The 15,356-nt window shown below is 41.4% G+C and overlaps 1 protein-coding gene across 2 annotated transcripts in view; it reads left to right on the top strand.

The window, feature by feature from the left end:
• STAT3 (signal transducer and activator of transcription 3) overlaps positions 1-15,356 on the top strand; it is a 140,090-nt gene that overhangs the window by 17,053 nt on the left and 107,681 nt on the right. Inside the window, exon 1 of one of the 2 annotated variants that reach the window (XM_073572341.1) lies at positions 14,045-14,066. The exons of the other annotated variant lie outside the window; for it this stretch is intronic. The gene's annotated coding sequence lies outside the window, so the exon portion shown is untranslated. Of the gene's footprint in view, positions 1-14,044; positions 14,067-15,356 lie in introns of those variants that run through there. 2 annotated transcript variants of the gene reach the window in all.

The raw sequence follows: 15,356 nt of genomic DNA on the forward strand, positions 1-15,356 counted from the left end.
CTATGGTCTGATGAAACCAAACTGGAACTGTTTGGTAGAAACACAACTTGTCGTGTTTGGAGGAAAAAGAATACTGAGTTGCATCCATCAAACACCATGCCTACTGTAAAGCATGGTGGTGGAAACATCATGCTTTGGGGCTGTTTCTCTGCAAAGGGGCCAGGACGACTGATCCGGGTACATGAAAGAATGAATGGGGCCATGTATCGTGAGATTTTGAGTGCAAACCTCCTTCCATCAGCAAGGGCATTGAAGATGAAACGTGGCTGGGTCTTTCAACATGACCATGATCCAAAGCACACCGCCAGGGCAACGAAGGAGTGGCTTTGTAAGAAGCATTTCAAGGTCCTGGAGTGGCCTAGCCAGTCTCCAGATCTCAACCCTATAGAAAACCTTTGGAGGGAGTTGAAAGTCCGTGTTGCCAAGCAAAAAGCCAAAAACATCACTGCTCTAGAGGAGATCTGCATGGAGGAATGGGCCAACATACCAACAACAGTGTGTGGCAACCTTGTGAAGACTTACAGAAAACGTTTGACCTCTGTCATTGCCAACAAAGGATATATCACAAAGTATTGAGATGATATTTTGTTTCTGACCAAATACTTATTTTCCACCATAATATGCAAATTAAATGAAAAAAAAACAGACAATGTGATTTTCTGGATTTTTTTTTTTCTCAGTTTGTCTCCCATAGTTGAGGTCTACCTATGATGTAAATTACAGACGCCTCTCATCTTTTTAAGTGGTGGAACTTGCACTATTGCTGACTGACTAAATACTTTTTTTTCCCCACTGTATGTAGCTAATGCCTGCTATTTTTTTTTTCTTTCACTTGTATGTTAATCTACACTTTAGATAGAATCATTCTGCCCTTGCCAGTTGCTATGATATGAATTTTCCCCCTATGCAGTGATTTCCTGTGGAGCTTGTGCTAAAATATAGCAGCAAACAGATCTGCAGTGGGGAGAGAGAAACATTGTTTTCTTATTTTAATTTTCTTGCTCAGAGTCACTGTTGCCAGATGAATGAAATCTATAAAGAATTACCAAAACAGTGCTTTTTTGCTGTCTTTGGACATTTTGTAGTATACAGTTGTGCTCAAAAGTTTACATACCCCGACAGAATTTTTGCTTTCTTGGCCTTTTTTTCCAGAGAATATGAATGATAACACCAAAACTTTTTCTCCACTCATGGTTAGTGGCTGGGTGAAGCCATTTATTGCCAAAGTACTGTATTTTCTCTTTTTAAATCATAATGACAACCCCAAACATCCAAATGACCCTGATCAAAAGTTTACATACCCAATTTCTTAATACCGTGTATTGCCCCCTCTAACATCAATGACAACTTGAAGTCTTTTGTGGTAGTTGTGGATGAGGTTATTTATTTTCTCAGATTGTTAACCTGCCCACTCTTGGCAAAAAGCCTCCAGTTCCTGTAAATTCCTGGGCTGTCTAGCATGAACTGCGCGCTTGAGATCTCCCCAGACTGGCTCAATGATATTGCGGTCAGGAGACTGAGATGGCCACTACAGAACCTTCCCTTTGTTGTGCTGTAGCCAATGACAGTTCGACTTGGCTTTGTGTTTTGGATTGTTATGTTGGAACATCCAAGTACGTCCCATGCGCAGCTTCCGGGCTGATGATTGTAAATTTGACTCCAGTATTTGCTGATAGCGTGCTGCATTCATCTTTCCTTCAACTTTGACCAAGTTTCCTGGTGTGTGTAAATCTTAAAGCATATGTTTTAAATGTATTGGGCTGAAAAAAACCACCAGCATAAATGTTTTTAATACATTAAAAAAAAAACGTATTGAAATTCATAGCATTTTTCAGCAAAAGCAATAGAAAATTGCTGAAAAATTAGACCTTATGTGGCTGAGTTAAAAAGTAGCCTAGTAAGAAATACTTTGGTGTATAACTGGGAAGGAACCATAGTGTAAAGGCGGTGAGTAGTGATGAGCGAATGTGTTCGGATAAGCTGTATTCTGAGCATGCTCGGGTGTTATACAAGTGTCTTTGGCGTGCAGGAATTATATGTTAGACTCCACGTGGCTGCATGTCTCTTGGCTGTTGATCGCAAAACATGCAGGGATTGCCTGTTTGTTAGGCAGCCTCTGCATGTGTTGTTGTAATTGAGCTGCATGCATTGTGTGCAATGGCCTTTTATAGCGATGATCTATTTCTGCAACAAGGCTGATTTCTGATCACTTCTTAAAAGGGTTGTCCGGTCTTCAGGTAAGTCTACAGTCACTCTATATGACTGCAGACTTCTGAATCGTTATAGCATGCGCACGTACCAACTAGACGTCTCTACAAGTGAGAACATCGGTGAGTCCTGACAGTGGGCAGTGTGCACAGTAAGGGTTCAGAAGTTTGCAGTCGCATATAGTGACTGCCGACTTTTATCAGAAGATCTGACAACCCCTCTAAGCAGTTCATGAATTTTCTGGGTAAAGCTTTTTGTGTTATGATTGCTGTGAGTTATCAGTGTTGACAAACTATGTTCATGAGACAGGATCTCCACTATTTCCTTTTTACTCCCTGCCTCACTGCTTGCGCACAATCTTATGGTGTCACCAATAGTGTACTCAGAAAAAGTATAAGGCCGGGGTCACACTAACCGACGCAAAATACGGTCAGTATTTTACATGCGTAATACGGATGACAGACCCCTAAATAGTGCTCCGTATGTCATCCGTAATCAAGGTGTGGTCGCGTATTTTGCGCATGTCAGCATCCTTATGCAATCCGTATGGCATCCGTATGGCGAGATTTTCTCGCAGGCTTTCAAAATGGACATATAATGGAGCCCTATGACAGTTTTAATAAAGAAATGAAAGAATAGATATAGACACACAGAATGCGTGTGTGTATGTATGTGTGTATATAATAGAATACATTATATATATATATATATGTATTCTATGTGTATATATCTATTCTTTCGTTTCTTTATTAAACCTGTCAGTGTGAGTTTACTGTATAGCGCACTGAATTGCCGGCTTTGCTAAAAGACACCGGGTGCGTATTTCTCGCAAGTCACATGTGTGGTCCGTGTGTAATCCGTATTTTTTGCGCACCCATAGACTTGCATTGGCATACTACAGGCGTAGTACGCTGACAATCGCAGCATGCTGCGATTGGCACGGAGCGTAGAATACAGATGAGAAATATACGGTTTGTTGCAGCATTTGTGCACTTTCTCATTGCTTTCTTTGTGTGAATAGACTACAAAAATGCTGCAGGAGCACTGAAAGAATTGACATGCTACTCAAACTGAGTCGGGAGTAACGTAAATTGAGGAGTCAGAGGTTAGGCTTACTGACTCCACAGTGCTGGTTTCCCTTCCAATAGTGACTGCTTTATTCCATCTCCTCCCAACAGGCAGCACTGCAGTCACAATAAGTTCTTACCCAAAAAGTCACACTTGCACTGGCTTATAGCATATGCTCCATAGGGGACAGAAGTTTTCAAAGTAGCTCTACTAGTGTCCTAGTCTGTGTGAACAAGTGACGGGAGTCCCAATACAACTATTTTGAGGTGCGTGACTGAGATTTTTCTTCCTTCTAGAGGAGAGCTAATTTTCATACTTTATTAATGTTATTCCCACTTTCTTGGTAAAGGAGCCCATTTCCACCTCCAAATTGTCACACAGCTACTCTCATAGACAGAACTATTGTGCTTTTGTAGTAGGTCTATATCCTGTTCTTACACAGGGGCCCTTTTCTATCTGTTTCCGTCACTTTTCTGCTATGCTATACTCTGCTGCATCCAGTGCAGAAATTTGGCACATCACAAAGCTACTCTGTTTAGAATACAATCCTATTTGTACTCCGCCTGAAGGATTTCATCTTCTGCCATCTACATCAACATAGTTGCATGTTTTTATATAATTGATCTGTTGGCTAGTCAATAGCAGAGCTCAACAGTCCTGCACTCTACTCTGCCTGCTGAGCTTGTGTTTGGTGCCTGCTGCTGACAGATAAGTGATTTGAAATGCCGCTCTTTTGACCAGGGCTGTGGAGTCGGTAAGCCAAACCTGCGACTCCGACTCCTCAATTTCCCTTACACCGACTCTCCGACTCCCACATATATTGCTTATATTTAAGTGAAAAATTTATTGTAGTACAATGTGAACATCAGACATTTAATCATTTTTATGATACAATAATCAAGATATTCAGATAGAACATAAGATATATTTATTGGAATACAACTTTAGAACACAAAAAATTGTAATTATGTAATACACTAGGTAATATCGATTACATATGTAGTGTATGTATGTATGTGTGTGTGTGTGTGTGTGTGTATATATATATATATATATATATATATATATATATATATATATATATATATACACACTATGTAATAAACTATGTAAGTGGCAAAAAACAGTTTTCAACAAAAACACACTGGCAGAAAATGCAACCCTGCTGACAGACTGATGTACAAGAGGAATAGAGTGTATTTTAAAAGCAGAATACACTCTGCCAGTGGTGGAGACACAGCAGGGAGAGACAGCACTCACTGCACATGCTCAACTACTGGCAGCAACAGGAGGTTAAATGGATCTTGGAGGAGCATCCTATGTGCCTGGATACATCAGTAGATAGAGAAGAGACTCTTACCTCAGTTGTCACAAAAATACACAAGGTAGTCCTTTATGGTTTGTATCCTATCCAGCAAGTTTGCACTGCTCCATCCTGGCTTTCTGCTTGCTGGGGGGTTGACACTTCCACTTGATTGACTGTTCAGACCAGCAGCGTTGTGAAGCCTCTGAGGATGTGTGCTGACGATCCGGAACTAGCAGCGCTTTGGACGCAGTGCATATTGTATGGGTGAAGATGCGTGTCTCCACGAGAGAAATTGATATGCTGCGGTCTGGAGAGATGCTCCGCATGTCCGTGTCTGCAGGTGTCTATGGATGCATAGTGGGCATGGGATTTCTTAAAATCCCATCCACTATACTGTAACGCCTGGACTCTGCAGGTTTGATGCTTCACAAGTATGTAGCGTCCAACCCGCAGTGTTTACTGTCCATCTCATATACCCTGATGCTGCTACATGAGGAAACTTTACCTCTGCATGTTCAGTGGAGCACAGTGGGACTGAAGATGGTCCTGGATCAGCCGCTAAGAGTGCACAGCAGCAATCCGACCAGCTGCAAGCACGAATCGGAAAGTTGCACTCTTGTTTTACTAGCACTATCCATTTATATTCACATTGGACGATGAGAGCGAACTTTTAAGAATTGTTTGTATTGCCATATTCTGTATACCTTAAGTATAGAGTAGCTTTGCGTAGGAGTCTAAGGGTTTTTTGCTGCCTTGCAAAAAATATATTTTGTATACCACAAAGATCACCATTCTTGAAGCCGCTGTGTAGAAGTGACATTCTGAAGGGGGAATTTGGCAATGCCCGATAATGATTGTGTGTATTTTGTATGTGATCTGGTTCTGTCTCTCATATTTAATGGTCACTTAGGTTCTTTCTCTTTTGCATATAGGATGGAATTAGAGATGTTATTACCATGTAATGTAACCTGACATTCAGATCTCTACTTTGCATAGTGAAAAAGAAAGTTCTCCTGTCACATGGTTACACAGCTTTCATCTTATCCAAAAGCTTTTAGTTTTGTCCTTATTAAACTTTTCAATCTATACTCAACCCAAGAATACAGACCCCAACCACGGAGCTCCGAGCTGACGATCTGGCCAATTACTTCAAAGAAAAAATTGACCAGATTCGACAGGAAATTATCTCCCAATCACCTCATACCATGCACTGTCCTCCCTCCCCCACTGCATCTAGCTCACTCTCTGATTTTGAACCAGTCACAGAAGAAGTAAGCAGGCTCCTTGCATCTTCTCGCCCAACCACTTGCACCAGTGACCCATTTCCATCACATCTCCTCCAGTCCCTTTCCCCTGCTGTCACCCCTCACCTAACTAAAATATTTAACCTCTCTCTCTTCTGGTATCTTTCCCTCCTCATTTAAGCATGCCATCATACATCCACTACTTAAAAAACCATCTCTCAACCAAAACTGTGCTGCTAACTATAGACCTGTCTCTAATCTTCCCTTCATCTCTAAACTCCTGGAATGCCTGGTTCACTCCCGTCTTATCCGCTACCTCTTTGATAACTCTCTTCTCGACCCTCTCCGATCTGGTTTCCGCTCTTTACACTCTACTGAAACTGCCTTCACTAAAGTCTGTAATGATCTACTAACAGCTAAATCAAATGGTCATTACTCCATGCTAATTCTCTTGGATCTCTCTGCAGCATTCGACACTGTGGATCATCAGCTCCTCCTCACTATGCTCTGTTCCATTGGTCTCAAGGACACCGTTCTCTCCTGGTTCTCCTCCCATCTCTCTGACCGCTCCTTTACTGTATCTTTTGCCGGTTCCTCCTCCTCTCACCTTCCCCTTACTGTTGGGGTTCCTCAAGGACTTGTACACTGCCCCTATTGGTCAAACAATCAGTAGATTTGGTTTCCAGTACCATCTCTATGCTGATGACACCCAATTATACACTTCTTCTCCTGACATCACGCCAGCCTTTCTAGAAAACACCGGCGATTGTCTAAACGCTGTGTCTAACATCATGTCCTCACTATATCTGAAACTGAACCTGTCAAAGACTGAACTCTTTGTGTTTCCTCCCTCTCTTCTAATCGGTCTCCCTCTTACCAAACTCTCCCCTCTCCAATCTGTCTTGAATGCTGCAGCCAGGATCATATTCCTCACCAATCACTACACCGATGCCTCTACTTTGTGCCAGTCAATACACTGGCTACCCATCCACTCCAAAATTCAGTATAAACTTATTACCCTCACCCACAAAGCCCTCCATGGCACAGCACCACCCTACATCTCCTCCCTTTTTTCAGTATACCACCCTACCCGCGCCCTCCGCTCTGCTGATGACCTGAGGTTAGCATCCTCAACAATCAGAACCTCCCACTCCCGTCTCCAAGGCTTTACACGTGCTGTGCCAATTCTTTGGAATGCACTTCCCAGGTCAATGCGATTAGTCCCCAATCCGCACAATTTTAAGCGTGCCCTGAAAGCGCATTTATTCAGACTGGACTATTGCCTCAACACATTAACCTAATCTACCCCTGTGTGGCACAGGCAAAAGTTTAACCATAACCAGGTTCCCTGCATCATGTTCCCACATGCTTTATGCATCCATTAGCCCTCTGCGTCTGTACTGTTACACACTTAACATGGCTGGTCCATACAATCAGGGCAACTGTTACCACCCACCTTTCGTGTCTCCCTCTTTCCTCATAGACTGTAAGCTTGCGGGCAGGGCCCTCATTCCTCTTGGTATTTGTTATAATCTATGTGATTATTGTTATGCTGTAATGTCTATTGTCTGTATAAACCCCCTCTGAAATGTAAAGTGCTGCGGAATATGTCGGCGCTAAAGAAATAAAATTTATTATTAATAATGTCAGTGGGGTGACATTGTTTTTTTTTGTTTTTTTTTAATACTGTGGGCATTCACTAGGGGGTGCTGTGTTTCTGTTAAAAAAAAAAAATAAAAAATAGTTGGAATGGGCGAATTTACTTTTTAAGCATGGGGGGTATATAGTAACATTTGTAGTTTGACCACAGTCAACATCACACTTCATTGTGGTCCATTATTCGAGCATTGCGTTTCCTGAGCAATAACACATGACCACTGGAAGTGATGTCAGGCTGGCCCTGTGCCAAAAGAGCATAAAGAATATGTGCCCACGTTGCGGATTTGGCTGCGGATCTGCAGCAGTTTTCCATGCGGTGTACAATACCATGTAAACCTATGGAAAGCAAAAACCGCTGTGCACATTCTGCGGAAAATTCCGCGCAGAAACGCAGGGGTTTATTTTCCGCAGCATGTCAATTCTTTGTGTGGAATCCTTTGCGTTTTTACACCCATTTCATTATAGGAATCCGCAGGTGTAAAAACGCAGGCGAAATCTGCAGGAAATCGCAGGTAAAATGCAGGTCATATTACCTGCGGATTCTGCGTGGAAAAATCTGCACACAAATCCGCAACGTGTGCACATACCCTTAGGTCTTCTGCTGCTGAAAGACATACAAGTAATTAAGGACTTTCTAATAATGCCAGTATGTTGATGACTGCATATGAAGAGTAGTATATAGTATTTATTTTTTATTGATTTTATATAGTAAGATAATATAGTAAGTATATAAAGTTTGGGTGTGTTTTCATAGGTACAGTTTTAAGTCCAGAGATACAGTCCAGTACGGTCTCTTTCTAGGAGCAAAGCTCCCAAACATGCAGCGCTTTTCACCGAGCGCTACAGTGGATATCTGTCAGAATCCCCAAAAAACATGATTCCGCCAGAAATCCAGAATTGAGTCACTAACGCTGCGGGATGGAAACCACACCGTGTCCAAAATGACTATGTTGGGGTTTCCGTGGGAATCCTGTATTTTGGGCATTCCAACAGAAACCCCTGACCTACTGCTGAGCAGAGAGCACTGTAATAGTGTGCACCTAGCCTAAGAATTTAGTTTTGCTTTATTTTCTTCGGAGCCAGTTAGCACCAGCATGACTTAGATTTGGAAACTGCATCGTCTTTTATTATTCTAATTGTTTACATCCATGTATTTAGCTTTTAGGTGTACTTTTTATCAGTCCTTTTTGGGAAGAAAAACAAAAAAATACCTGTAAAAGAGGGTCTGTCAGTGCTACTGGCGTGACTTAGGTGTATATATTTTTTTTTTTTGGTTGATTTTTTTTATCTTAAACTAGCATTTCTTAGGCAGCTTTTCTCATAAGTCTATATCGTGCCTTTCATCTGTTTCTCATAGAAATCAATAAATAAATTGATCACTGTTTTTCACCTCTCAGCGGTGTGTCCTTGCCCATTCTGACGGTGTCCAATCTTGTCAGATTATGTGAAGACACACCTCTTTGACAAGGAGATTTGTAAAACGTAGTTGTCAATTTTTTTCTTACCTTTCTATCTGTAATAACAGAACAGTAACACAACATGTTATGGAGACACTTCACTCACTGGTTTTGTTTATTGGTCTGTTCACCCGAGGCGAGCACACTCTGGGTTTTTTCTCTGAATTTTTCAGGTGACTTTCTACAGTTGTTTGCCCACATATTGCATCCATTTCAATATGCCAAGTTAAATCCAGGGCTGTGGAGTCGGAGTTAGTTTTGGTTGGAGTCGGTAGAAATGTACCGACTCCGACTCCAGCTTTAAAAAAAATGTATTAATATTTCATAATTGAACTTTCATATGAATTTTATAAATGTTGCTCAAATATATATGTTCTATCAAACTATGAACAACAGTGATAAGCAGTTCTGCTGGAGATAGAGACATTTCTTACTTCTTGTGTGTCACTGTTCTCCACTGCCCTTATCTAATCTTATACTTGGTTAACCTCATGCTGCCCCAACCCCCCTACTTACAATGTATGAAAGTGAAAATGTGTTGCAAATTCTTAGTAGTAAAGCTCCTCCTCTAGACTAGATCATACTAGGTGTGCGTCTTCCAAGCATCTCACAGCTGCCTGCTACTCAGAAGAGGAAGACTGTAAGAAGTATTATCCTTTCAACAAACTTTGCATCAGTTAACTGTGAGTACATGAGGAATAATAACAGTATTACTGACCACTATATCAGTTGTACGACCTGGCAATAATTTTGTACAATTGTTTTTAGGAAAAACAATTGTCATTTGGATTGTGAATGCAGAATTAAAAACCTGAGAATGTCAAAGAAGCATCACATTAAATCAGCTGTATTTGAACATTTCACCATCACTCAAGATAGAAAACATTATGTCTGTCAGTGTATGACAAATGATCCAGACGAAAACAAATGCTGTGAAGCCAAGATGAGTGCATATTCAGGCAAAGATAAAAATGCTCCCACCAGAGCTTCTAATCTAAAGAGACATTTACAGCGCTTTAATCCAGAAGTACTGAAAGCAGTGGATGAGAAAGACTGCATCCAAACCAATGAACCAGTGCCCAGCTCTTCCAGCCAAACAAAGAAGCAGAGAACTTTGCAGCCATCAGTTGCAAGATATTTTGTCAGTGACAAAGTTACTGTGACAATGACAGTAGATACATTTAAAAAACAGATCATAAAGCTTGTTGTAAAGGATAGTGTGCCTATTTCATTATTTTCACGACCAGCTTTTATGTGTCTGAATGGGGAAATGGCCCGCAAGCTTGGTGTTTCTCTGGAGAGAGAGAGTATTAGAAAATTAGTAATCGAAGAAGCTTTTAAACAAAAGGAAGAACTTAAAAAAACTCTCAAGGGACGCTTTCTGTTTCTTAAAATGGATGCCTGCACACGTCACAGAGTGAACTATTTTGCCATCAATGTCCGATTTGTTTGTGACAAAAATGAAATAGTTACCAACACATTGGCAGTAAAAGACACCAAAGCTCATCACACCAGTGAGTTTCTCCAGGTCTTGGTGGAAAAGGTTCTGCAAGACTATGAACTTAAAAAAGAGCAAGTTCTTTCTGTCGTAACTGACAATGCTTCAAATATGATAAGTACTATTAAGCTAATGAATGAGAGTAATGATGGTGACCAGCAGCTAGAAGAACATTCTGGGTTCACAGACACAGAAATGTTTGAAATAGAGGAACACAGTATTGTAACTGAGGAGCAAACTGAAGTTGCTTCAGATGAACAGCAACATGATAGTTTAGATGATCTTGTTGAAACTGTGTCAATATGTTCTTTCATTCATCACGTGCGCTGTGTTGTGCATACGCTACAGCTGGCTATAAGAGACAGTCTGCAAGAAGGACATGCTGCTGCACTGATTGGCAAGGTGAGAAAATTGGCTACTGTTGCCAGAACCCCTAAAGTTGACTCAATTTTTAAGAGATGTGCTGGAAAAGGGGCAATTATTGATCAAGCCACACGATGGGGCAGTACTTACTTAATGATTCAGCGCTTGGTTGAACTGAAAACCTTTCTTGTAGACATGGCTAACCCTCAACTGACGCTAAATGAAAGTCAGTGGAATCAGGTGACTGAGCTGGAAAATTTGCTAGAGCACCCATTTACAGTGACTAAAAAATTACAAGCAGAGGACTTAACTCCAGGTATTTTCTTAAATGAGTGGAAGAACCTGATGTTTCGCCTGTCCCAAAGAGGAGGGTTAATTGCAAGTGGCATTGCTACATCAATGAAACGGAGAGAGGAGCTACTATTACAAAATAACATTCTTTTGGCAGCTGTTTATGTAGACCCAATGCATCGGATTCTTCTAGATGATCAACAGCTAAGTAAAGGAAAAGAAGCTCTGTTTGAAATAGCAGTAAGGATGAAAGGGTTGCAGAACAGTCAGGAGGAACAAGAAGAATTTGGTCGTCCTGCCACATCTTCACCCTCATCATCAACTGATGAAGAATTTAATTTTGAAAAATATCTGGATCACAAGGACCGTGCAAAGCTTTCCCGCATAGAAGAAGAGTCATCCCCATCAAGGAACACAGCCAGTACATTTCAGCAGAATTTTTCATGTGCACTAAAAGAAATTGAGAAATTTGACCGTTCATCAAAAATAACAGTGCAACAAGCGATTCCTCTGTATCCTGACATTGTCAGAGATGTTGCCCGAGTGGTTACTGCTTTGCCACCAACACAAGTTAGTGTAGAGAGGTTGTTCTCTGCTCTCAAAATAATTAGATCAGATTTGAGGGCATCCATGAAGGAGGATCTGACAGAGGCAATACTTTTTCTGAGGACAAATTTATATATTTCTTCTTATTAACTGCATAAAAGTGTTTATTGCATATGTACTTACAGTTTAGAAAAGTTTATAAAAGTTATTTGCTATATTCTAATTGTATTCTAATAAATGTAGTTTTTGCTCTAAGTGGTCTGATTACTTATATGATGGTGAGAAACTGAATAAGCACGATGTTTAATATTTTACAACAGTAAATTTGTTGTTATGAATTGGCCATTTATGAAGGAGCCGGAGTCTGAGTCGGAGCCTGATAAAATCCAGGAGTCGGAGTCGCAACTGTGGCTTACCGACTCCATAGCCCTGGTTAAATCCGCAGTGTATTTCCAGCAAAATCTGTGGCCATATCCAGAACATTTGTGCCCTGAATTTTGTTGCAATTTAAAAAAAAAAACCACTGCAATAAACACAAGAACTTATTAAAGGGAATCTGGCACCTCATTTTTCGACTATCATCTGCCGGCACCGCCATCAGAGGCTTATCTACAGCATTCTGTAATGCTGTAGATAAGCCCCCGATGCAACCTGAAAGATAAGAAGAATGAGTTATATTATACTCACCCAGGGGCGGTCCGGGTCCAGTCCAATGGGTGTAGCGGTCCGGTCCGGAGCCTCCCATCTTCTATCGGTGACATCCTCTTCTTTGCTTCCCGTCGTGGCTCCTGCGCAGGCGCACTCTGCTTTGTCCTGTTGAGGGCAGAGCAAACTACAGACTACTGCAGTGCGCAGTCGCCGGACCAGGTCAGAGAGGTCCGGCGCATGCGCACTGCAGTACTTTACTCTGCCCTCAACAGGGCAGGTAAAGTACACCTGCGCCGGAGCCACGACGGGAAGCAAAGAAGAGGACGTCACCACTACAAGATGGGAGGTGCCGGACCGCGACACCCATTGGAACAAGACCTGTCTAAATTTACAAACGGAAAATCAGGAGTGGATTATGGTATCAGCTTTTCACTGTGGATTTCTTTCTTTGCAATGTATATTGTGGATCTGCAACAGATTCTGGAATGTTTTTTTCCCCTTGTCATGTGTGGCCATCTCTTTGGTCTCCAGACAAATAAGCCCTTTTTTATTAGAACTAATTATACTGGTGGGCTATGGATGTTTGTCCAAAAGATGTCTAAACTACAACTAGCAGAATATGTAATAAAATAATAAACTCATTAGCCTTAGTGCAGATATCTAAGGATGAAAAAAGCAGCGTGGGACCTGATCTGAAATGCTTCTTCTTTTTCTTTTTGTTCATTATTTGTAGTGGCCCAAACACTGCAATGATATTATATATAAAACATGTACGGTAATCCAATTATGAGGACCTTAGTTGGTGATCAACTATTAGTATTTTATTAAATATTATAGATCTTTCTTTATGATAACATAATTAAATATTCTTTCTCTACATTCTGGTAGAGTTTTGTACAAGTTTCTTCTGAATTCAGACATAATATATGTAATATAACTGAGCACCACTTAACAGATGTTGGGAGTATTGCTGTAGATGAGCTCGTCCTGCATTATTCATGCCATGAGCTGCATGCTGATAGGCCATGTGAGACATTTCACAAGTAATAACTCGCCGCCGCTATTTTGTCAAAGACGTCTAGTTCATCCCAGGCCATTAGCGTATTCTACCTTACTACCGGTCCATATACCATCCCCCGAAGTCACCAATACAGCGTTTCTTTTAGTATATTATCTATAAAACTACAAGAGAATGAAGAGAATAATTTATTTTAAAGGGAGTCTGTCACCCCATTTTAGCCCTATAAGCTGCGGCCACCACCATCAGGGGCTTATCTACAGCATTCTGTAATGCTGTAGATAAGCCCCCAATGTAACTTGAAAGATAGTTAGATTATACTCACCCCGGTGTTCGGTCCAGTCCGATGGGTGTCGCCGTCCCGTCCGGCGCCTCCCATCTTCATACGATGACGTCCTCCTCCTTGCTTCTCCCTCGGCTCCTGCGCAGGCGTACTTTATCTGCCATGTTGAGGGCAGAGTACTGCAGTGCGCAGGCGCCAGGAAAGGTCAGAGAGGTCCGGCGCCTGTGCACTGCAGTACTTTACTCTGCTCTCAAATGGGCAGATAAAGTACGCCTGCGCAGGAGCCGAGGGAGAAGCAAGGAGGAGGACGTCATCGTATGAAGATGGGAGGTGCCGGAACGGACCACGACACCCACCGCATCCGCCCCCCGGTGAGTATAATCTAACGTATTTTTCTAATCTTTCAGGTTACGTCGAGGGGCTTATCTACAGCATTACAGAATGCCTATACACATTTGATGTTTGTCCGACATAAAGGTTTGTATGGCTTCCTGTCAAATTTCATCTTGCTGAAGCCATCTGACTGCTGCAGCCAGTCACAGGCCTTGGTGGTCAGATAAGCTAAGAACTAAACTTCTTCCAGGCGAGTTGCCTGCGCTGGAGCAACAGATGGTTTAGAACCATTGAGTACAGTTTTATTATTTTTTTTAATTATTATTTAATCATGTCCATTCTCTTCTAAAATTTTGGGGAATTTGGACAAAAACTTTGCTTATATGTATAGGGACAGTTAGAGCTGTAACTTGCCCCAAGATTCACCTCCAAAGAAAGCAGTCTGTCTCATAGGTCTTCGAGTTGAAGGCTTAATTCTCACTGCTATTTGGGCTAAGTGGCTTTTATAGAAGTGTGGACATGTTTTATACATTATTATTATTTATTTATATAGCACCATTAATTCCATGGTGCTGTACATGAGAAGGGGGGGGTTACATACAAAGTTATAGATATCGTTAACAGTAAACAAATTTACAATGAAGGACTGGTACAGAGGGGAGAGGACCCTGTCCTTGCGGACTTACATGCTACGGGATAGTGGGGAAGAGACAGAAGGTCGGGGGTGCATCTTTTTCACTTTTTGAGATCTGCCATGACAAACAGTAGTTACTACTGTAATGTACGACCAGCAGCATAATATCACATCCTCCAATTAGCCAGATGTGGGCAGAGATGCCTCCACAGTATAAATTCTCCAGGGCAAAGGGTAGAGGAAAGCGAACGGATCAGATTTCTCTTGCTTCCATTATGTTATGAAATCCATTATTTCTAGCCGTCCATTCTCCAGATTAGCTGTCGTCCCAGTCATCACTCATACTGTTTCAACTAGTAATATCCGGTCATGCAGATTTTAGGCAAATATGCAGGGATTGTGCCTGTAATGCACTGGTTTTATGCCATTTTAATCCATAGCGAAAAGCAAAAATAGATTTATACTTATGGCACAATTCGAGAGATGGCCAGAATTATTGGAGCCATTCCAGGAGGAATTGCTGCATCACTTGCTTACGATGACGATATGTCTTGCTTCAAGGACATTTATGTTATTGTTTAGAGACAATTTGTCTACATAGCAGACCTATGACTAGGACGATGGGGTGGTGCTTCTTATTAAAAAAGATGGCAGGTGCAACACAGCAACTACAGGCGCAACTCGCGAAGCCAAAGATCTCACGCTACATTGCATCATAATGAAAGTGATTTGGTCAGGTTACAAGATGCCTCAACAAGAAAGTTTATAAAACAAAAAACTTTACACCCCTGTCTACCGTT

Source organism: Dendrobates tinctorius, unplaced genomic scaffold (assembly GCF_039654945.1).
Source record: "Dendrobates tinctorius isolate UK_male_01 unplaced genomic scaffold, ASM3965494v1 ptg000032l, whole genome shotgun sequence".
Lineage (NCBI taxonomy): Eukaryota > Metazoa > Chordata > Amphibia > Anura > Dendrobatidae > Dendrobates > Dendrobates tinctorius.